General features: G+C 42.5%; 1 protein-coding gene across 2 annotated transcripts in view; it reads left to right on the forward strand.

The window, feature by feature from the left end:
* The window catches only part of NHS (NHS actin remodeling regulator), a 366882-nt gene that overhangs the window by 134560 nt on the left and 209223 nt on the right, over window positions 1-23099 (forward strand). The gene's annotated exons all lie outside the window — the stretch shown is intronic.

Genomic DNA, 23099 nt, shown 5'->3' on the forward strand with positions numbered 1-23099 from the left:
CAATGCCCACTTGCAAAAAGGGTTTCTTTACTCCACTTGCTAGTTTTCTTTTATGGTGTGTAATTTTGAATTAAAAATTAAAATACATGTACACTGTTAAAAATAAAACCTAACTCTAAAGAAAGGAATAAAATAAAATGAAATGTGAAAGTCTTCCTCTCCCCTGAGTTCTAGTCTTCTCTCCAAAGATAAACACTGCTAACAGGTTCATGTGTATCATTTCAGAAAGGTTTTATTCAACTACCTATGTGTGTGTGTGAATATATATGTATATATATAATGTAAATCAATCTATCTCATACTACACACAATGTTCATTATCTTGTTTTTTAGTTGCCTTAATAACAAACCTTAGACATCTTTCTAGTTCTAAATTAGCTACTCATTTTTTTCATCAGATGCAGAATATTTAAAACTTTATAATATATTGAACCAGTACCCAATGACAGATGTAGGTTTTTCCATTTTCTGTTATCAACATTGCTGCATTGTGTATTCTTTTACATATAATTTGGCTTACTTTTGCAGCTATGTCTGGGAGTAAATTCCATACAGTGGAATTGCCAGTTCAAAGGGTGATATGTTTTCTAACTGGAGAAAAGTTTGCCAAATTGCCCTCCAATTAGGTTGCACCATTTGTGTTTTTTACCCTGTGTGTATGAGAACCTTCTTCCTTCCAACCTGCAACAACCTTAGGTATTACCAAGCTTTTAACTTTTGCTCATCCGAAATAGCTGATACAAGTTATATTTACTGATTTAAAATGACGACTGTCATTTTTATTGTGATTTAATTTATAGAATACAGATTACACCTTCTTATTTAATCTGCATAATGAATAGTGATATCGGGATCAGTGTTGTTTTTTTTTCCATATGAGGAAGCAGAGGCTCAAAGAGGGAAAGTGACTTGCCTGAGCCAAGCAGTGAGAGAACAGAGAATCAAAACCAGGTTTCCTGACTCAAGATTGATTGATCGACTGATTTTTCTAAATTGCACTGTCTCCAGCAGGGGTGAGGGTGAAAATATTGTGTGGATATGTGTGTGTATGAGTGTGCATGTGCCTGTATATGCATGTGTGTGCATCTGTAATGGGGAGCTGGGGCCTGAGGAGGGAAGATGACTGAATGTAGGATCTTTTCCCTTCTTCTCCCCACTAGTCCCCCTTAATACCCTGAAAAAGAATCACATTTGAGCATCAGGTGCTTTCTTCAACATGATCAGATTTAATTCTCACACCCAGCATCATTCTTCCTCATCTGACTCTCGGCCAAATCCTCACTTTGTGGATTCCACAGAAATAGAACCGAGGAATATGGAAATAAGAGGCCATGTGTGAAATTTAAGTTAGAGCCAAGTCAGAACTTTGTCACCTCACATTTCTAAAGCACTCAGTCCTAGAATCAGCACCCACAGGCTGCCTTTCTTTTCTCTTATTCACACACACCCCACTTAAAGTCAGGTGCACTTGGCTGGGTGCAGTGGCTCACGTCTGTAATCCCAGCACTTTGGGAGACCAAGGTGGGCAAATCACCTGAGGTCAGAAGTTTAAGACCAGCCTGACCAACATGGCAAAATCCCATCTCTACTAAAAAATACAAAAATTAGCCAGGTGTGGTGGTGGGCTCCTGTAATCCCAGCTACTCGGGAGGCTGAGGCAGGGAGAATTGCTTGAACCTGGGAGGTGGAGGGTGCAGTGAGCCGAGGTCACACCACTGCACTCCAGCCTGGGCGATAGAGTGAGACTCTGTAATAAATAAATAAATTAAATAAATAAATAAATAAATAAATTAATTCAGGTGCACTTGTCCTGATGGTACTGAGAGACTTCAGGGACTTAGAATCTTTGCCTCTTTCTCCTTGTGACTGCTGGTAATTCCTTGAGAGAGAGGGTAACTACAGAAATGTCCACCTTTTAAATTCTCAACAAGATAGTGGATTGGCCTCTAGCATCTATTCTCACATCCTTCCAGCATATCTTCCTGTAATGTGCTAGAGAGGCTGGAAAGCTAGAAATGATGTTTTGCGACTCCCTTGCAGCTAGGTTCCAGTTGGAAAGTAGATTTTGTTAAGTAGATGTAGCTACTTAATCCACTGGGGGATTTTTCAGGTTCACTGGCTTCTAGGGCATAAATCTGTGACATACCTTCCCCCTGCCACATTTAAGGCTGGGGAAAAAAACACCAGTCAGATTAGATGACTAATCTTGCAAAATGGAGTATAGTTTGAAGTGTCTACTTTTCAGATTCCTTACTACCTTTTGTAGTTGACAGATTTTTTCCAGTATGCATCTGGGTTGTATTACAATCCCAATGGCCAGTCTTATTAGGCTTCTTGCTAAAGCAAACAATCTCTAAGTAGCCAACAAACAAAAACAGGACAAAAGTTTCTACTCTTCCTTTGTAAAAGGTGACATCTTCAGATGCCATATATTATGGGCTTCATAAATGTGTACATAGTTCATGGATCATTAACAATAATGAAATGAGTGGAGAGATAATGTTATTGATGTTTTGACATCTGGGGTATTTCTGTGGTGAGATATTTTCTGTTGTAACTTGGGTGCTCCTGTGAACTTGTCTGTCACACCTTTCCCGCCCTTCACTTGTGCTGGAGTTTTGCTTTGAGATGGAAAAACACAAATACCTAAAAAAACATACCTCACCCCACTGTAATGAAGATCAAAGTGAAAAAATGAAGAATGGCAAGACATCCCAGGTGTGTTTTTATATTCCCAGAAAATTTTGCCTCTGGGGATTCTCTGTGCTTCTTGCCAGAAAAGGTTTTCCTTTTTAGAACGTAAGGCACTGTTGCTTATTTTTCAGTTACAAATGGAGATTTTTAGTAAAGACCTGGCCCCCTCTCACCATTGTTTACCTGAGGTGTCTGATCACTTTCTTTATTGGCATATTGCCCAAGACATAGACAAAACTGCTAAAGAGTTTTGGATGCATTAGGTGAGCAAACGGTGTGTGTTCCTCTGTCTCTAGAGCACAAATTCGATTAGCCCTTTTTATTAGGAGTCAAGAATGACATTCAGTCTTAACCTAGCTCATCTCTCACACTGTGGCTTTGGTGTTTCATCTTCTTTCTCTGAAAGATGGGGGCAAGCATGATAAAGGACAGCATTTCTTGGGTGTTTACTCTGCCAGGCATAGTGCTAAGTGTTTTGCATATGCTATCTCATTTAATCCTCATAGTAAGCCTGAGGTTGTTATTGTTATTATTATTATTTTGGAATTGTATATTTTTTCATTGAGGCAAAATTTGCATAACAAAATTAACCATTCTGGAAGTGAACAATTCAGTGGCATCTAGTACATTCACAATGGTACAACCATTGTGATGAACTGTGGTACAACCATCACCTCTAGTTCTAAAACATTGTCATCACCCCAAAAGGAAATCCCATATCTGGTAAACAGTCACCCCAGCATTCCCATTTCCCCCCAGCCCCTTCCCACCACCAATCTACTTTCTGTCTCTATGGATTTCCCTATTCTGGACATTTCATATAACTGGAATCATACAATATTCATTCTTTTGTGACCAGCTTCTTTCAGTTAGCATAATGTTTTCTAGGTTCATTCACATTACAGCAGATATTAGTATTTCATTCCTTTTTATGGCAGAATAACATTCCAGTGTATGGATATACTACCTTTTGTTTATCTTTTTTGTTGTTGTTTGTTTGTTTGTTTTTGAGATTGGGTCTCACTGTCACCCAAACTGGAGTGCAGTGGCACAATCTCGGCTCACTGCAACCTCCACCTCCCAGGCTGAAGCGATTCTCCTGCCTCAGCCTCCCGAGTAGCTGGGATTACAGGCATGCGCCACTACTGCCCGGCTAATTTTTGTGTTTTTATTAGATGGGATTTTACCACGTTGGCCAGGCTAGACTTGAACTCCTGACCTCAAATTATCCACCTGCCTCGGCCTTCCAAAGTGCTGGGATTACAGGAGTGAGCCACTGTGCCTGGCTCACCTTTTGTTTATCTATTCATCTGTTTATGTACTTTTGGGCTCCTTCTACCTTTTGGCTATTGTGAATAGTGCCATGTGAACATTTGTGTGTGTATTTGCTTGAGTACTAGTTTTCATTTCTTTTGGGCATATACAAGGAAAGTCAGCATGTGGAAGTGTGGGTACAGAGAAGGTAAGTATGCTAGTAAGGGTTGGAGATAGGATTCAAACCCAGAGCCTTCATGTAACCACCATGTGGTGCTGCTTCCTATAATACAGCACTGTCCCTGGAATCCCTCTTAGGGAACTAGCTTATAACAAAGTCTCTTTAGCATTTGGTAATGAAAGTCCTGCAGGCATGATGGGGTTCAGGTAGAATCCCTTTAAAGTATTCACTGCTCTCCAGCAAATGGTGTTGTTGGGAGGCATTCTTCTTTATTCTTGAACTTCAGGTAATAGTTAGAAGTTATTTATTTATTTATTTATGTATTTATGAGACAGAGTCTTACTCTGTCGCCCAGGCTGGAGTGCAGTGGTGTGCTCTTGGCCTACTGCAACCTCCGCCTCCCAGGTTCAAGTGATTCTCGTGTCTCAGCCTCCAGAGTAGCTGGGACTACAGGCACCCGCCATGATGCCCGGCTATTTTTTGTATTTTTAGTAAAGACGAGGTTTCTCCATGTTGGCCAGGCTGGTCTCAAACTCCTTACCTCAGGTGATCCACCTGCCTTGGCCCCCCAAAGTGCTGGGATTACAGGCGTGAGCCACCACGCCTGGCCCAGTAGTTAGAAGTAATTTTAATCTCTATGGCATGTTACTCTTAAAAAATATTTTTACATAGGGTTTTCACTTGGCCATAACAACTATCTGAGGTAGCCAGCTTTATAACTTGCATCTCCATTTTACAAATGAAGAAACTGGGACTCAGAGAGGTCAAGGAACTTGCTCAAGGTCACACAGCTTAAAGGTAGACAATCCAGGGCCTATACTGGGTCTTCTATGGCCTTGTTGCCTCTCCACTTAGCAATCAGAAATGGTTAGAAAACAGGCACATGCAAACTGCCTTCTTTACATCAAAAGCTAGTTGTAATAAAGGAGTGAAGTTTTACAGCTATCATGCCATAATAAGGGTAACAACAGCAGCCACAATAGTAGCAGCAGACAATTCCAGCGTCTCTACATTGTGCTTATGCAGCAAATATAATCCAGCACACAGTGACTTTCTACTAACATTTTCTAGTCAGTGCACGTTACTATGTGGAATAAGCATCATAAAAGCTCTCAATCCTGAAATGTGTACCCTTGTCTCCTAGGGTCTACCTTGAGGTTTATCCCCGACAGTTGTTCATCCTTGGTGACCTTATCATTGACTACAACTAGAAACTGTTATTTTATTTCTCTTTTTCAGTATCTCCTTCTATTTCCCACTATCTCGGATAGTATGAACCATCTCCTGTTTTGTAGTTAAGCACCCTGGAAGTGAAACATCAAGTGAGCAGAAAGAGCTAGGCACAGAATTCTGGGTGCCTTTCTAGAACTTTCCAAATTGCCTTGCTTTCCCTCGGAGGGCTGAGCCCACCACACTTCTCCCTGAGTATTGGTCATGGGCCTTTACACAGCCTCCCAGTCTAGGTCTCATTCCACCTCATGAATTTACTGGTCTGCAGATGCCTACCTCCTGCTTTCTTGTTGGAATATTTGTTCCTAAGATGTCATGTGAAGATTATTTCAATGTGAACCACTACTAGTGAACAACGGGGAAAGCATTGCTTCCCAGGATGGCCAATACATACCCATGCCCAAGGTTAGCACTGTTCCTATAGCAGCAGCTGAGCTGGTACTTAAGTGGTGAGGTTATAAATCGAGTGGTGAGGCTGTTTAGATTTTCCCAAAGTAGCCTGGGTGGCTGGTCTCTCCATTTCCCTTTATCCATGAGGGATGGTTCTGTCTTTCTGATTCAGACATTGTTACATGTAAAAATAAACTCCAGCCTTATTACTCTGACATTTTATATCTGGACATTTTTTGATGTGGGCATAAGGCTTCAGTGGCCTATTTAACTGAAGACATAGACTTATTCACTCATCAATTCTAAAGCAATATTCTCCATCATTCAGTTTCATAGATGAGGGCTTTATTCATTTGACCAGCCTCAGAAATGAGCCATATTTGGGGTTAAGGAAAAATAAGGAATTGAGGCTGATGCACAAGAGATTGTCCCTGGTTGTAGATGGACTGGCTGGCTGCAGAATTCCAGTTCTGTGTTCAGCCATGGGTGGTGAGGTGGGATTGCCTTGGCCTTAAGCTCTAGGAGATTAAATGTGCAGCAATTTCCTGAAGCTGAGTTATCTCTAGGAAGAGAGAAGCTATTCTGGGGCCTTAAGTCACCTTACTTGTGGGTGGGCAGGATGTGACCTTGGCTGGGAGGCCCTCATGCCTGCCCCCTCGAGCTCTCTATAAGCCACTTACTGCCGTTGAAGATTAAGGGAAGAGACAAATGACCATAGCCTGCCTGCCACCTCCTTGTTTTCTGATAGTGGGTGCAGTTGGGGGCTAGAGGGTCTGAGCACCACCGTAGGTCTCTCCATAGTGATTTCTGGGCACTCTTCTGCCCTGTCACATAGTATAGGAACTTCTGAGGCCAGTCAGAATCTGGCAGAACTAGTGTATTATTTGTTTGGCATTGTTTCCCAGGCTTGCCAGATAAGACAGTCACCTTTGGAGGCTGGCAGTGGGATGGGGAGAGGTTTGTTCGTGATAAAAAAGCTTCTTAGGCCCTTCCTCTAGAGAATTTGATTCAATAGATGTAGGGTAGGTCCCAGGAATCTGTATTTTAACAAACCTTGTGTCATTCCTAGTGCCGGGCAAGCTTGGAAAACACTGGCTTACAGGAAGAGGTTTTGAAATGTGCAATCCCATCTCTTGTCTTCTTTTCTTCTGCAGTATTTTTCCCTTTTCTGCCTTGGTGGCAGATGCTCATGAGAAGATGACTCACATCCCTTGGATCTTACCACTTCAGTGTGTTCCAGTGGGATTTCCATCTATTTACATCTCATTGCCTTCCTGGGGACTCAGGAAGGAGGGATCCATGAGGGATGGTTCTGTCCTTCTTATTCAGACATTCAGGCTGGAATTACCCCCAGGAGCAGCCCTCAACCAGGACCCAAGAGGAGTTGGTGTATAAATACCCCAGCTCCATCGCCTCTCAGCTGGGATAAATCTGAGCCATGTCCTGCACCATTTCCCAGAATTTCCCAGTGGGATTAAACTCTAGTCATGCACAGTAATAATATGCTTGACAATGCACTCTTTATAGGCTGCCTTTCCTTCCTGTCTCACTTACTTGCTTCTATATTTCCTTATGAGCATTTCCTTGCCTCTCAAATAAACTACAGTCAGTTCTGCTATAACATGACAAATGAGTTTCTAGAAAATCACCATGCTATGCAAAATTATGCAATAAAAACCACAGGGCTTGTGGGATAAATGAGATTGGGGGCACAACACTTAAAAACGTAGTGATATATAAAAAATAAGATAGGAACCTAATAAAAATTGTAGTTTTACACATATTGTACGTTTTAAAAATGCATAAGTACAAAAATAGATATGGCACTTTACCTAGAAAAATCCCTGAAGGTGGCTTGTGGAAGTGGTCATTGGAAGAGTTGCAGCTTGTGACTTACCATGCAAGAGTGGAAGGAAGGTGGTCAGAAACCCAAAGGAAAATTTTAACACCAGATATGGATGGTTGTGGCTTCTAAGGTGAACTGAGGTAGCTGGTCGATGTTCAAGGTGTGTGTATGTGTGTGCATTTTGTAAATGCAGCTCAATTCAGCTGGGTGCACTTTTATGTGTTCACCTACTATTTCTTTCAGACAAAATGGCACATAAGCAAATGTGAAATTTGCATGATGCCCAAGTCATTTCCTAATGTATCAGTCACATTGGAACAAATTTTTGTTTTTAAGACAAGTGTTTAGAGCAGAATTTTCCATACTTGTACTAGTGTTCCTGTTGCAGGGCTTGCTTCTAAACCTAAGCTAAAATTACCTATCAATGACAGCTTGATGGTGGTTTTATTTTTTAAGTGGCCCTTTCTCCTGTTGAACAAGGCTGATAAGCAAAACACAAGCCCCTTCACACCCAAGTAAATTCAGTAGAGACTGTGGCTGGATGTAAGAAGTGACAACTTAAGCCAGAATGTCCCTGTTGGAGGCTCTGCACTCCAAGTTACCTGGTCTCACCTGCTCGTTTTCTTGTAACTCACCTGGGGACTGCAACCCTGTTTTACAGGTCTGGAGAATCTTGGCTGCCTATTTACAGTTTCTTGGAACGGGCTTAAACCTAAAATCAAATGTCAGATTATTACGAGCTGAAGCAGAATTCTGTAAATGCTCGGTTTCTTCATTAGGGGAAAAAATTAACGTGGAACCTTGGTAGATATATTACTCACCTGCATTCAGTGCTTCCCAGGAGGTAAAATTACAGTATGAGCTCAGTGCATTCTTAATTTCCCATGGCAGGTTACAAATGGGCTCTTTTCTATTCTACAACTTCTTTAATCTCAATACCTTATTTCTCCCACGTGTAGCTCTACACAATCAAGCAACTTATACACCACATGGCTCATTTGTCTAACTGGTTCTGCTTTGGTTTCAAGTTCATGCTTTCTATAACCTTGATTTTGACCTGGGTGTGCATGCAGGCTGCAAGTTCAATGTTTTTCAGAATGTGGACTTCAGATCAACCACATCAGAATCTCCCCCAGAGAGCTTGTTGCAAGCACAGCTTCTTGGGCTCCACCCTAGACCTCCTGAATCAAACTCTTTTGAGAGTGGGGCTCAGGGATCTACATTGTTTTCTACAAGCTATTGGGTGATGCTTATGTGCGCTCAAGGTTGAGACTCACTGGTTTCGACCAGTGGGTCTCAGCTGGGGCCAATTGTGCTCCACAAGGGGACATTTGACAATGTCTGGAAATGTATTTTGTTGTCACATCTGGAGGGAAGTGCTACTGCCTAAGTAAGTAGAGGCCAGGTGTGATGGTTAATATTGAGTGTCAACTTGATTGAAGGATGCAAAATATTGTTCCTGGATGTGTGTATTAGTCTGTTTTCTGCTGCTGATAAAGACATACCCAAGACTGGGCAATTTACAAAAGAAAGAGGTTTAATGGATTTATAGTTCCACGTGGCTGGGGAGGCCTCACAATCATGGCAGAAGGCAAGGAGGAGCAAGTCATGTCTTATATCAATGGTGACAGGCAAAGAGAGAGCTTGTGCAGGGAGCCTCCCCTTTATAAAACCATCAGATCTCATGAGACTTTTTCACTATCACGAGAACACCATGGGCAAGACCTGCCTTCATCATTCAATTACCTCCCACCAGGTCCCTCTTCCAACACATGGGAATTCAAGATAAGATTTAAGTGGAGACAAAGCCAAACCAAATCAGCATGTCTGTGAGGGTGTTACCAAAGGAGATTAACATTTGAGTAAGTAGACTGGGAGAGGCAGACCTATCCTTAATCCGGTGGGCACCATCTAATCAGCTGCCAGCGTGGCTAGAATAAAGCAGGCAGAAGAATGTGGAAGGACTTGACTTGCTGAGTCTTCTGGCCTTCATCTTTCTCCTGTGCTGGATGCGTCCTGCCCTCAAACATCATACTCCAAGCTCTTCAGCTTTTGGACTCTTTGTCTTACACCAGTGGTTTGCCAGGGGCTCTCGGGCCTTTGGCCATAGACTGAAGGCTGCACTGTTGACTTTCCTACTTTTGAGGTTTTGGGACTTGGACTGGCTTCCTTGCTCTTCAGCCTGCAGAAGGCCTATTTTAGGACTTCACCTTGTGATCATGTGAGTCAATTCTAATAAACTCCCCTTCATCTATACATATATCCTGTTCTGTCCCTTTAGAGAACCTTGACTAATAACACCAGGGATGCTGCTAAACTTCCTATAAGTGCACAGGACAGCCTCCAGGACATGTAAATGGTGCCACGGTTGAGACACCCTGGTTTCAACCCTGAGAGATTTCTCCAAGGTCTGCTGCACTTATAGGGCTCTTTCCTTTGTCATTATTTTCTTTGGTTTCTTTACAACCGGATGGCTTAGAAGCAACAAAGTTCTCTGGATAAGCAGAAATGTGTGTGGGGGCAGACTGGCAGCTTTATGTGGGTAGAACCAGGGTTGGCATGAGTGATCACTGACTCCTTGAAAGATGCCTTCCCCAGAATCCAAGAGTTGAACTATAAATCAGGTCAGCTTAGGTCATCCTAGAGATGAGGGGCCCTTGCAGAGTTGGAGCAAACAACACAAATTTGGAGAAGCAGAATGGGCTTTTCGTTCAATGTGTGTGGATTCTTTGTCAAACATACTCAGTTGTTATTACCTGACATGTACATGATACAGTGAAAGCTGGCCCTATTCATCACCTAGGACAGTGCCTATATGACCCTTCCATGCTTCATGTGTTACTGACCTGTGCCTACTAAAAACTCTGCAAATATCTTCTAAATCATCAAAGAGGGGTTAGTGTGTTTAATACCATTTCAACATTGGGAGTATTCCATTGCACCATGAATCTTTGAAAACTGGTAATTTATGTATATGATAAATGGTGATTCAACTGCCAGCTCTGAAATTCTGAGTCTGTATTATATACCAAGGAACATTTATCTGTTTTATAAGTCTATTATTCAGTGATAAGACTTGTCCACATTATGTACAAAGAAGGATGTTTCGACTGCTAACTAGTGAGATTTTACAAGTTCTTGTATATTATTGAAATGTTTTTGTATATGCTGTAGCTTGAATGTAGAACCTCTTTCATCTATAGCCAGTTGAAGTCTGGAAAACCTTTTAGGATCCTTTAAAATGACTAAAATGTTAGCATGGTTTGGATAATTATAATGCTTAACATCTATTGAGCACTCACACCTGCCAGATGCTCTTCTAAGCACTGGACATTTATTTTGCTCATTCAATTCTCACAACAACCCTATGGGATAGAGGTATGATTATTACCATTTTACAGATGAGGTTAAATATGAAGGACACGCAGCTAGTAGGTGGCCAAACTACAATTGGAACTCAGTCAGTCTGGGTTCTTAACAAGAGTATTATTCTGCCTCAATTACTTCAAATGTAGTCAATAATTTGGCACATCTGACTTGAATCAAGTGAAATAATCATTAAGATGATTTTCCTGGTCCAGCATAGAAATGGGATGCAAGTCATATATAATTTTAAGTTTTCTAGGAGACAAACTGTTAAAAGATGTAAAAAAAAAAAGTGAACTTAATCTTAATAGTGTATTTTATTAACCAACATATCTGAAGTACTATAATTTGAACATGTGATCACTGTAAAACATTATTAGCATTTTACGTTTTTCTTTTGTAGTATGCCTTTGAAGTTCTGTATATATTTTACACTTACAGCACATCTCAATTCAGACTAGCCAAGTTTCAAATACCCTAAAGCCATATGTGACAACTGGCCACCATATTGGACAGTGCATCCTTAGCTGATACTTGGTGAGAAGCATTAGGCTTGGAGAACTGAGTTTGAATGATTTTTGAAAGGCAGGAAGATTGTTTTCCAATCCTGCTTATTTAGCTCAAGTCAGAGAGAGGTCTTAAATGTTTTTCCATATTTTGACAGACTTCGGTGGCTACTTCTTTCCAGGGGCTGGCTTCTGCAAATGGACCCAAGCATTTATACCCTCATGTGCACACATGCCCCTCCTCTGCCAATAAATATTCTTGAGAGGGGATTTAACTTACAACACACACACACACACACACACACACACACACACACACACACACACACGAAGAAAACACTGACCATCTTTGTTACCAATGTGTTATTTTCATTGGATTGAGGAGTGTACAGGAGGGGAGAGATGTTTCATTTGTGCCTGTGTGATATCTTCCTATGTCTGCTTGACCTTTCAACCTCCACATACTGCCAACTTGGCCCCAGTGTAATTCAAATGGAACACACACACACGCGTGCACATACACATTTTAACCCAGGAATGGGAATATATGGATCTACAGCCTTAAAAGCAAAAGTTGTTGCATGGCTAGCCCAGAACTCAAAGCTCCCACACTTGTGTCATAATGGCATCAAGTTTGATAAAAGACATCAGCTCAACTCAGAAGCATATAGGGCTGCTTTAGAGCCTAGAAGAGCAAGCGCCTTTTGTGTATGTGTCTAGTGGAGACATCTATCTCTGATTGCTGGATAAAATGCACAGAGGCGCCCCTTGAACACTCAGACCAACAGGAACATTAGCCATTGGTATTGTCATCTTTCTTTTAATTAAATTCATGGGAGCAAGTGGTTCTTCTAGAAAAACACAGTCATTGAGAAGCAACATACTGCAGTGAGAAGATCATGGATGAAAGGTTTTAGTCTTGACTTTTGCCATTAACTAGCCATGTGACCTTCATCCCTCTAAGCCTTTGAGGTAATAAAGGGACTTGGGATTAGATTTCAATCCAGGATGCACATTAGAGTCACTGAGGAGTTTGTTGTTAAATGTTGATGCCCAAATCCAATTCTAGACCAATTAAATCAGAACCTCTGAGGTTGGAGCCAGGTTGAGAATCACTGGATTAAATGATCTGTAATTTTCCTCTAAGTCTTCAATGCTATAGTGGATCACCTGTTACAGATAGTATAGCGTATTACCTACTACCAAGCCTTAGGAAGGAAAGTGTCATTTGCATTGTGTGCCTCCTATTCCTTTTGAATCAGTCAGGGCCCTGGTTTCAGGGTGGGAAGTCAAGTTAGGCTGCTATCTGCCTCAAAATCTTCATTCCTAAGGAACTACTAGTATTGGGGAGAATGTTAGAGAGCTGAATGTGTTGTAAATGGGCCCTCACTCTTTTGGTGGAAAATTAGGGGACCAGAGAGAAAGAAGAGGAGGATTTAGGTGTCTAATTTCAAATGCTATTTGTTTGTAAGAGAGAGAAAATGCGTTTATTTTAATTCAATTTCAGTTAGGCCCTTTCCAGTCTCAGAAATGATTTAAGGTATCAGGGGAGGAGAACTAACATTAGGTGTCTCCATTCCTCCCTCCTGAGAAGAGTTCCATAGAGAAGGAAATGCTCTGGTGTGTCTCATCCGTATTCCCTTGAGGATAGATGAAATCAGAGTATTTCAAGGGTGGGTGATTGTATCAGTCAGGACCAGCCCAGTAACAAATGACTCCCAAATCTCACCGCTTTACAACAGCAGATGTTTATTTCTTGCTCATGAAAAACATCTGATACAGGTCAGCTACAGCTCTCTCCTGTCTCTTTCACTCCAGGACTGGGGCTGATGGGATTGGTCTCTGCCTAGAACACTGCTGGCCCAAGTGGCAGATAAAAGAAGAGAAAATGGTGAATCACACACTTGATCTTAATGCTTATGCTCAGAAGCGACACAACCCTTCTGCTCACACTTAATTGGCCAAAGCAAGTCATGTGGCCAAGCCAACTCTGAGTTCAACAGAGCAAAGATGGGGATGTGTCAACCTTCTGCAAGGATAAGGATGAAAACAGTAATACAATCTACTACGGTAGCAAAAGATGCTGTAGTAAAGAGAGTCACAAACTCCCATCTACACAAAGAGTGACCGCATGGCCACAACCCAAGTTAGCTCATAGCTGTCGTGGCCTGCCTCTCCCCGCCCCTCCAGTTGATCTACCAGAGTTCACTTTTGCCCTGAACACACCAAGCAAGAGCCCTTGGGACATACTGTAACAGCAATTCCTGTCATACTGGCCTCTGCTGATCTTTGACCTTTCCAAAATCCTTCCATCTGCTGAAAGATGCTTGTTTGCTCTACATGCAGATTTACTGATGACTTGAACAAAGATCTAGGATGGCCCCAGCATTTCCACCTGGCGGCAAGGAAGCATGGTGGCTGGGAACAATGGTTCTCAAATTTGGCTGCACACCAGAGTCACCTGGGGAGCTTGAAAAAATACTGATGACTAGGTCCTACTCTCTGAGATTCTGATTTAGTTGATCTTGAGTGCAGCTTGGGCTTGGATGATTCTAACGCAAACTCTGAGAACCTCTGGTTAAAAGCACCAGCTTCCCAGCCAGCTGAGACCTGGGTTCACAACTTGACTTTCCCATTTCTCAGCTGTGTTGCTTTTGTCCAAGTTACTGTATTTCTCTGTTGCTTGGTTTTCTCATCTGTCTCTATGTCATAGGCTTTTGTTGTGATAATTAGAGGAGGGTGAATAAAGCACTAAGTGTTGTGCTTAGGTCCTAGTAAGTGTTCAATATGTATAATAATTGTCGTTACTGTCATCATGCTGCAGCTTCCTGTGCTGCACCAATGCCTCCTGGAAAAACCAGCTGTTCTACTAGATTGGCCGTTGAAGAAATGGTTGTAAAAGCCATACTGTGCTATTAAACATGATTACATTTAGCAATGGTCTAAGCAATGGGAATGAATGCAGCTTGTGGCTTTCCTTGACTTCTCAAGACCTCACAGCAGAAAAAATCCTCTGGACTTTCTGGAACCCTCACCACTCATTCTTTCATCTCCAGCATGGAAGGCTTATTTTGGGGGAAGTGTTTATGATAAAACCAAAAAGTAAAAAAGAAAGAAATGTAACGATTTTGAAATGTGTCTTTCCATTGTTTTGCGGCCCATTTTAGTTTCCAATATGAATGAGCAAGCTGTTGAGAAGTAAGGGGGACAGCCTGTTGCTGTCTTCCCAGGGCCTTACACAACAAGGAGGCTTGGGCCAGCTGGACTGAGACCCAGGAGCACTTGCACACGCACACCATTCCCCCGGATGTTCCGGAGTGTGTTTGGGTTTCACTTGGAAATAAAACACGAAACATGGGAAGTGCCAGGAAGGGGCAGGGTGGCTATCAGATTAAAAGAGCTCTAATACCACTTGCTTCTAGCTATAGTCGTATTTCTTTGTGGTTTAGGATAACCCACCGGGACCACCATCCTGAGGGACTTAGGGGAAGGAAGAGAGATGATCACTGGTGTACCTCCCATCATCATCATCATCATCATCATCATCATCATCATCATCATCATCATCCTCATTTCATTTAAAATAAGCATGTAGGGCTCTTCAGTCTTTTAATTCTGATTTAGCAAGTTATTTGCCTCTTAATCTCTCAATTCCCAACATAAGGCATTTCCCACTCCCTACCCCCACCCCCATTTGTGCTTATGGAGTTTTTAATGATTTAATGAGCAAATGTCAAGACTTACATTTCTGTTTCCAGGAACTAGTTCTTGATCATTCCTAATTCTTTGCATATGACACACACATCAGAGTTAGTTCCATTTGACATTTGTGAATTTATGAGAAACCTCATCTTTGTGGACATTTAAAACTTGGCTGCACCCATTGAATCCACCCTAGGGAATAATTTTGCAAGGTTCCCTAAAGGATTAGGCGAGATAACCAATAACATGCTATTTCTGTAAATTCCAATTCTTGGGGGGCTTTGATGAGAAAGGCACTTTTTCATTCTTGTTTTCTTTCTCCTGCAAACATGGAAAATAGGAATGTCTCTGAATGATTAAGATCTAAGAGTGGATAATGAAAGCACAGACAATGATAGTCTTGCTGACTGCCAAAAAAGCAAGCTCTGTAGGGATTTGGGGCTGGCTCGGAGGATAGCATGGATTGCTCACATTCTATTTGGACAGAAAGTAGAATTGCTGGATCTGAAACATTTTACCCCTTTTAGGAATTGCTTCTCCAGTTGTGGACATCCAGCTGGGTTAACATGCTGTCTGAAGGGCATCATGCTTATTGTCATGTTAAGAGGGGTTGTAAGGGAAGAGAAGGAGAGACTGGAGAGAAGAAAATTAGCAATTTTTAAATGGAATTTCCCTAAGCATGATTGGAAAGCAGAAACACATTTCCATCCATTCTAAATATTGCCATCATTATTTGGGTGAAATTGTGCAAGCATGAACCCTCTTTCTTAACTGCAAGTGTGATTTCAAGATGGAGAAGAGGCTGAAAGTAGAGGGTGTTTTCATTTATTTGAACTGGGATGCATACCCTGCCACCACGCTCTTTATTTACAGGTGTATTTTAGAGCCTGCTTTCTCAAAGTGGGATCCATGGAGCCAGCAGCATCGCATCGTCAGGGAGCTCATTAGAAACAAAGACCCTCAACCCCACCCCAGACCCACTGAGTCAGAATCTGCATTTCAGCCAGGGCCCAGGATGGCTGGCTCGCATGCACAGTACAGTCTAAGAAGCATTGCTCTTGAGAATTTTAAAGAGTTATAGATTCTTTCCTTGCTGCATTGACTCTCTGCAACCCAGTTACGTGAAGGAGCCCAATTTGGCCCTCTCTAAGGAGCACAAAGCTAGGGGCCTCACTGTGTGCTCAGAAATGTTATATCCATGGTGGGAATAGAAATGTTCTGTTCCAGAAAGTCTAGTTGGAGGGATGGCAGGGGCAGGGTGGCAGATCTGTTTGAGATGCCTCTTCTTGTAATGTGTGACCGATGAGACCTTGCAGAGTTAAGCTGGGCCTCCCATTTCTCTATGCTTTTGCTACTGAGGAAAATCTCCAGTGAGGTCTACCTTTTTCTCCTGCTCACTATCCCTTCCCTCTTTTTTTTTTTTTTTTTTTTTTTTTTGAGACAGGGTCTCACTCTGTCAACCAGGCTGGAGTGCAGTGGCATGATCTTGGGTCACTGCAGCCTCGACCTCCCTGGGCTCAAGCGATCCTCTTACCTCAGCCTCCAGTATACCTGGGACCACAGGTGCACGCCACAATATGTGACTAATTTTTTTGTCTTTAGTAGAGACAGGGTCTTACTGTCTTACCCAGGCTGGTCTCAAGTTCCTGGGATCAAGTGATCCTTCCACCTCAGCCTCCCAAACTGCTGGGATTACTGGCGTGAGCCACCATGCCTGGCCTATCCCACCCGCTATTGTCCTACAAATATCTATTACATCTAATGCATTATATGTTTCCAAAAGTGCTTCTTTGGGAGAGATGTCTGCTCAGTTTTTGCTAGCTTAATTTTCTTCTTTTAATCATTCATTCATTTTGCAAAGCCAAATGTATTTTTATTTGCTAGTGCTTCATTTTCATTATTAAGCTAGCTAAGGCCTGGTCACCATAGCTGAAGCAAAGTGGAAAACTAAGAAACGGTCTTCATTTAGCCGAATGATGTTGGAAAATCAGGGTTTGGTTCCAATTCTCTGGATAATTCCTGGTTGCTTCGTTTTGGTTTGGCAGAGGAAGCAGCCAGCATGCTCAGCCCTTAACTGGGTTTTGTCAAAGTCAAGATACCTTGCTCTCTGCTCCCCTGGGGGTTGTGGCATGAGGCCCAGGCTTGGAAGACAGACACAGGTAGGTCCTGGGCCACAGCCATGTCCAGCTACAAGGGCCACTTGAGAGATGGTGTCCACTGTTCTTTGTGGCATTTTAAGGTCGTGCTTTCTGATTCTCTGCTTTGTGCTGCCTCCGAGTCACCTGGAGCAAGCTCTTAGTGTGTGGAATCTGGCCTCGGAGGAATGCAGTGGCTCCTCCAGAGCCGCCCCACTGACATGTAGGATAAGGGGGCGGGAGGGAGAGCTGGAGAATATTTCAACCTTGGCTTTTTCCAGATGGTTTGGCCTGGTTGGTGCCGTAGCCTCTGAAGAACCTGTGTTGGGAGTGGGGCTCTGTGTCAGGCCCACAATTTCCCCCTGGGGGCAGCTCTGACACATTTGCTCAAATAGTAGCCAGAAGCCGCCCCCACTGCCCCATCTCCCCCATCCGGAAGCAGCCCAGGGCCTTCTGTGGTCCAGGTTTCAGGAGCTGCAGCCGCCTGGGTGTGGCTGCTCTTCTGAAGTTCCCGGTGCTGCCATCTGGAAAACCCGGACTGGATTTCAGTTCAGGCCTGGCTCAGAGCAAATGTGGGCTTGCCTGTAGCAGGGAAGCTTTCTTTGTGAGGTGTTGATTTAGAGACCCCGAATGTTAATTTGTGAAGTTGGTGATTGGCCTGTTAGGAGCCATCTTGTGACACTGCCCCTAAATCTTTCCTTGTTTTTCTTAAGATAATTCCTCTCCAAGTTATTATGTGAGAACCCAACAAGGCCACCTTCAGTAACTGCAGTTGGGAAACTGATGTGGCTCCATCATGCAGTTCTAATTCATCTTCTTCCTGGTACCTGCTCTAGTTACATCAAGAAGTCAGGTTTGCACTGGTGTATGGTTCTGTGTTGGAGGTCAGAGGTCGTCTCTGAGGTTACGTTGTCCATCACTTGTTAGGAAAAAAAAATGGATAAGGAAGACTCTGAAGAAAAAACTTCTCGCATTGGTGACTGCCTTTTGAGGAGTTGTCCATGGTCAGCAAGGCAGTTCTGTGGCTAAGTATCATGAGTCTAGCATGTGAGCTCATGGAGTTGGAATATGGTGAGTAGGAATGGTAGTGGGGAAGTACAGAGTGCCTGATGGCTCTGCAGGGAGAGAACTAGGGCACCATCAGGCTGAGTCTTAGAGTCTGGCAGGACTCAGGCCTGACAGAATGCAGGAGTGCTGGAATGGAAACTGAGGTAGCAACACAGTCACATGATTGGGTGGACACAGCAGCAATTAGGAAACTCAGCAGCAGGTGCCACTTGAGAGGCAGAGACCCAGCCTTCCTGCCAGGGATGTCTTTCCAGGGCCCACCCCCCAGGCCTTGATCTCTGCTGCTGCCAAAAATGGCAGGGCTGACACAGCAGGATTGCTTATCTCTACTGAGCAGATGAGGAAACTGAGGCATAGAGCAGCCATGAGACTCATCCCAAGGCTCCTGACAGTCCAGAGGCAGAGCCAGTAGTGGGGGCAGTCTCCCCAGATGAGCTGACCTCAATGGATCTCTACACAGAAGAGGGAAAACAGATAGGGCGGCATCCGATAAATACCCCAAAAGTTCATCTTAGAACCTGTGAGTCCCTGCTTGTGTTTCTTGGCTTCCCAGGTCCCCTCACACCTCAATAAAAGCTCAGTCTTGTCTTTCTCTCCCAACAGTGCCGGCAAAAGAAATAAGACCTCCAACCACCACGGTGAAAAACCTGCAGGAAGAAAATGTTCACAAAGAGTTGAACCATTGCCCGAAGTGGTTTTGGTTTTCTTTCAAGGCCTGCAGCATCCTGGAGTGCCAGGGGCCTGTGGTCACAAAAGCTTCATCTCAAAAGAAGCTAAGAGGGGGTCCATTCTGGGGAATACTCTGGACAGTGCTATGAAGGGTAGCTGGGAAGAGAGCTGGCTCTCTGCTGCATATTGACTACTCTGGGGTCCAATTTTGTCTTGCCCTTGCCCTTATCCACCGATAGCAAGCTCCACAATTGGTGATGTTTGCTTGTTTGTTTCACTTTTTATTTTGAAATAATTAAAACTTACAGGACAGGTGCAAGAATAGTGTAAAGAACTCCTGTATACCTTTATCTAGATTCACTAATTGTTCGTATTTTGTTGCATTTATCCCTTCTCTCCCCCACACTAATTCAAGTTCATATATATGTAAATTTTTTTGCTGAACCATTTAGGAGTAGGCAGCTGTCATCAAACTCCCTTTACCCCTTGCATTTCTCAAGAATGAGAATATTCTCTTGTATATGTACAGCTATCAAATTTAGAAAATATAATATTTATTTCATACTTTTATGTAACCTGTGTCCCAATAATGCCCTTTATCACAATTTTCTTAAGGTTCACAATCTAGTCCTGGATCCCACATTGCATTTAGTTGTCCTGTCTCTTTTGTCTCCGTTAATCAAGAACAATTCATAAATCTTCCTTTGTCTTTAGTGGCCTTGACATTTTTGAAGAGTACCAGTCAGTTATTTTATAGAATATTCCTTGATTTTGGTTTCTCTGATGTTTCTTCACATTTACATTTGGATTTAGGCATTTTTCAGTTGGAATGCTATATAGGCGATGTAAGTGATTTGTTCTCTGGGGACCATATCAGGAGGCACAGATGTCCATTTGGCCCTTGTTGGTGAGGTCACATTTGATTAGTTAAGCTGGTGTCTGTGTAGCTGTTCTTTTTCCTTTTGTAATGAATAAATATAATTTGTTGGAAGATATTTTGACATTATGTAAATATCCCATTCCTCATCGAACTCTCTCCACCTAGCTTTAGCATTCATTGAGGATTCTTGCCTGAATAATGATTTACTCTAACGGTTTCATCCATCATCCCTTGTATATTTGTTAGTCCAAAATAGTCTTTGATTGGATGGGAAGGCATACCGAGCCTGCCGATCTTAGTAGCTGAGCTCACAGGGAGGAAGGGCCTTGATTTCCTCCTTGGACCCTGACTGACAGCTCTTTTGAAGCAGTCCTGTTCTGTTGGGTGTGTGTTTTGACACATGTAGTAACTCATTTTGGAAATACTTATTGTTTACTAGATAACTTTCAAGTAAGTTTTTAAATACTTTACAAAAAAATGGTAGGATGTTGGTTGCATATGTTATCATTTATTTTTGTGGCATCTGCTGGAAAATTGCACCTGGTTCTTTTACACAGTGTTGATCAACAGAAACCTGATCATGATGATAGCAATAATAATATCTTCTCACCATCTGAACCCTGCTCCAGAGAAAGGGATGAAATTAGAGAGATTGTTTGAATTCTGAGAAGGGTGGTTGGACTAAAAAGGAAAACCAGCTATTGGAAGCAGATGAATTAAGTAAAACATGAATTTCCAGGAATGTTTCAAAATACTTGTGTGGGAGTTCTTTTTGGAATGTTAAAGCAGTGAATGGCATTGCTTGGAATTTTGTTTTTTTCTTTATTGATTTTGGTTCAAAACGAATCCTTAATCAGTTTCTAGCCAGTTCATTTTTGTCTATTTTTTGCAGCAATTTACTGTTTTGTTTTCTTTTTTTCTTTCTTTTTTTTTTTTTTTTTTTTTTTTTTACAGTGGAAGGGGTTTTTATGGGAGAAACCTTTGATTATTGTTTTAGTGGGCCTAGAATATTAAGTTCTTGGTTTTGATTTTTGTCTTTTTAAATAGTTCTTTATAGCCCATAGTAAGAACAAAGGACTAATCGGGAATGTTTGGGAGGCTTCTCAGCTCTTATATGTTGTTATAACACTGGTTGTTATAGTTGCCATTAAGGTTAATGTTTTCAGAACAGCAGCAAAAGCTGTAAGTGGACATGAAGGAAAAGCAGCTGTTTTTCATAAAACTTACAGATGAACCAATGCTAGTTACTCCTGTGATGAGTGATCTAGAGCAGCCTTTCCCTAGTGTATGTGTTCCTCGGAATGTGCGTGTGTATACACACAGAAGAGAGAAAAGGGAGAGTAAGTTCATGGTCAAATAAGTTTCAAAAACATTGCATATCGTAACTCCATATTGGAGAATCACAAGGTTAAAAGAGTATAGTTAATGCTTTGAATGTTATACCTTTGCTATAAAACAAACTACCTCAAAATGTAGTGGCGTTGAACAACAAACATATATCTTAGTCTGTGGCTGAGCTCAGTGGTTGTTCCAGTCTGGGCTAGGCCAGGCCAGGTGGTTGTAGCTGGGCTAGCGCATGTGTCCACAATCAGTGATAGGTCAGCTGAGGCCTAGCTGATCTAGATTGGCCTCATCTGGGATGTTCCCCCTGGCAGTGTCCTCTTATCGTCTAGCAGGCCAGCCTGGGCTTGTTCATATGGTGATCACGGAATTCTGAGCATGTGAGCAGAAGTGTGCAAGGCCTTTCGAGATCCAGGCTTGGAACTCAGAGAGTGCCACTTCTGAATTGCATTGGCCAAAGCAAGTCACAGAACCAAACCCAGATTCAAGGGTTTGAGAAATAGACTCCACCTCTCGATGGGAGGGCTTACAAGGTCTCATTGCAAATGGATGGAGAGATACCGAAAGGGGAATGATTGCAGCCATTTTGACAATCTAGCACAGACATCAACTAATACGTGACTGGCTATTATTTCTATGCACATTTCTGGGTTTGGGAGAATTTGTAGGGGAGGAGGAAAAGAGATACAGATCATTTATAATTGCAGAAAGTAAAAATAAGACTTCAGTTGGGATTTAATGAGCTAATCTATTTCAAGTGCTTTGAACTCGCATGTAGTAAGAGCTCTATAAATGTGGCTGTTATTATTATCATGAATGCATATGTCACTTGAGGTCCTCAACCTCACTTCGAAGTGAAGCAAAAAGATTCATTTGACAACAAAATGAACAAAACTTCAGATACTTGTGCAAAACATATAATCAAGTGAAGGAATTTAAATAAAATACCCCCAGCAAAAACAGTCTGGAGCACAGAACAGACATTTTCCTCTGGGGGTTGAGGGTGGGAAGATGTGTCCAGTTTTGCCTTCTGTGACCAGTTCACCCTGTTAGGCTTGTTTCTGAGGTAAGGTCAGAGCTTGCCGGGTTCTTGCTAAACTGGAGTCTGTAATAAAGAGGGTACCCAGGTGTGAAGAGTTTTATGTTCTCAGGACTTGTTCTTTGTTTCTTTAGTTAGCCTTTATTACGTGCACTGGAGCCTTGGAGGGCTCTGCAGTGGCTTTTGTTGCATGATAAAGGCGGCGCGTAGCTTTTCTTTGGCTGACTTGGGCTCCCAAGTGAAAAAGGCAGAGGGGGCCCTGCCAGCTTCCCTGGCTCTGCCCCTTCAGGGCATTTCGGGGAGCAGTCCAGTGACTGACGCCAAATGCCCTTGAGCACTGTGCCAGCCCCCTTGACTGGAAGCTGGGGAAGGAAACTTTCTCAGGCCCTCTCTCTCAGGCCCTCTTTGCTTCTATTTCCCCTTTCATTTTGTGGTCTGAGCAGCCCCCGCCCCTCCTTGCGTAAACCCCTCTGCAGTTAGCATCAACAAATCCCAAGTTGTTTGTATGTGTGTCTAAAAGAAAAATTCTCTGAGGATTAAAAGCAGACACAATAGAGGGAGTGCTCCCTTTTGCTTTAATCACTTCAGGCTCCTACGTGTTGACAGGAAGTTTTGTTAGTATCCAAGTGTAAGGAAAGGAGCATTCAGGGGTGGCATTTTTTTTTTTTCCTGCGTTGAATTCTTAAAGTAAGTTTGATAAGGTATCTGGTAAACCACAAGCCGCTCCCTTTTTAAATAGGCTTCACTGCCCCCTTGGCCTGCCTATAAAAGCACTGCTCCCTTCAAAGGGACCCATAA

This window comes from Hylobates moloch, unplaced genomic scaffold (genome assembly GCF_009828535.3).
Source record: "Hylobates moloch isolate HMO894 unplaced genomic scaffold, HMol_V3 SCAFFOLD_7, whole genome shotgun sequence".
Lineage (NCBI taxonomy): Eukaryota > Metazoa > Chordata > Mammalia > Primates > Hylobatidae > Hylobates > Hylobates moloch.